Source organism: Chrysochloris asiatica, unplaced genomic scaffold (assembly GCF_000296735.1).
Source record: "Chrysochloris asiatica unplaced genomic scaffold, ChrAsi1.0 scaffold00165, whole genome shotgun sequence".
In the NCBI taxonomy this organism is placed as follows: domain Eukaryota; kingdom Metazoa; phylum Chordata; class Mammalia; order Afrosoricida; family Chrysochloridae; genus Chrysochloris; species Chrysochloris asiatica.
In genome coordinates this window covers 6,234,036-6,235,742 of record NW_006408683.1, presented here as the reverse complement: position 1 = coordinate 6,235,742, position 1,707 = coordinate 6,234,036, and the positions used below count along the sequence as shown (strand labels likewise).

The following is a 1,707-nucleotide window of genomic DNA, read 5'->3' as shown; positions in this document are numbered from 1 at the left end:
CCATGGCACTTTCAATATTCTCCTCCAACACCATAACTCAAAAGCATCAATTCTTCTGTGGTCTTCCTTATTCACTATCCAGCATTTGCATGTGTATGAGGTTATTAGAAATACCATGGCTTGGGTCAGGTGCACCTTCGTCCTCAAGCTGACATCTTTGGTCTTCAACACTTTAAAAAGGTCTTGTGCAGCAGATTTGCCTAATGCAATACATCCTTTGATTTCTTGACTGCTGCTTCCGTGGTTGTTGATAGTTGATCCAAGAAAAATGAAGTCCTTGACAACTTCAATCTTTTCTCCATTGATAAGAATGTTGTTTATTGGTCCAGTGGTGAAGATTTTTGTTTTCTTTACATTGAGATGTATTCCATTCCGAAGGCTGTGCTCTTTGATATTCATCAATAAATATTTTAAGTGCTCTTGACTTTTTCAGAAAGCAAGGTTGTATCATCTGCATATCACAGGTTGTTAATGAGTCTTCCTCCAATTTTGATGCCATGTTTTTCTTCATAGAACCCAGCTTCTCGGATTATTTGCTCAGCATACAGGTTGAATAATTATGGTGAAAGAATACAACCTTGTCACACACCTTTTTTAATTTTAAACCATTCAGTGTTCCTATGTTCTGTTTGAATAACTGCTTCTTGGTCCAGGTACAGATTCCTCATGACCACAATTAAGTGTTCCTGAATACTCATACTTGGCAATGTTGTCCATAACTTGTCATAATCCACACAATCAAAAGCCTTTTCGTATTCAATAAAGCACAGGTAAACATCTTTCTGGTATTCTCTGCTTTCAGCCAAGATTCATTGGATATCAGCAATGGTATCCCTCATTCCACGGCCTCTTCTGAATCAGGCTTGAACCTCTGGAAATTCTCTGTCAATGTATGATTGTAGCCGTTTCTGTATTACCTTTAGCAAAATTTTACTGCATGGGATATCAAAGAAATTGTCCAATGATTTCCACATTCCATTGGGTCACCTCTCGTTGTAATGGGCACAAGTATGGATCTCTTCCAATCAGTTGGCCAGATAGTTGTCTTCCAAATTTCCTGTGCCACCTCACCTTCTTGAAAGATTTCAATTTATTCCATTAAATCCTGATGCCTTGTTCTTTGCCAATTCCTTCAATGCACCTTGAACGTCCTCCTTCAGTATCATTAGCTCTTGATCAAGAGAGCCATGCTACCTCTATAAATGGTTGAACATTAACCATTTCCTTTTGGTACAGTGACTCTGTGTATTCCTTCCATCTTTTTCTGATGCTTTCTGCATCATTCAATAATTTGCCCAGATAATCTCTCAATAACAAAAGCCGAGGCTTGAATTTTTTCTTCAGTTTCCCCAGCTTGAGAAATGCTGAGCATGTTCTTCCTTTTCAGTTTTCTGATTCCAGATCTTTGCACATTTTATTGTAATATTTGGCTTTATCTTCTCGAGCCGATCTTTGAAATTTTCTCTTCGGCTCTTGGGCCTCCCCTCATTTCTTCCATTTGCTTTAGCATCTTTACACTGGAGAGCAAGTTTCAGTGTCTCTTCTGACATCCATTTGAACCTTTTCCTTCTTTCTTATCTCCTCAATGACTTTGCTTTCTTCATGTATGATGTTCTTGATGACATCCCACAACTCTCTGGTCTTCGATCTTTGGTGTTTAATGTATCAAACCTGTTCTTCAGATGATCTCTAAATTCAGGTGGGATA

The 1,707-nt window shown here is 38.4% G+C and overlaps 1 protein-coding gene across 1 annotated transcript in view; it reads left to right on the top strand.

Annotated features, from left to right (window-relative positions):
- LOC102832417 (chromosome unknown open reading frame, human C1orf100) overlaps positions 1–1,707 on the top strand; it is a 121,512-nt gene that overhangs the window by 17,004 nt on the left and 102,801 nt on the right. The gene's annotated exons all lie outside the window — the stretch shown is intronic.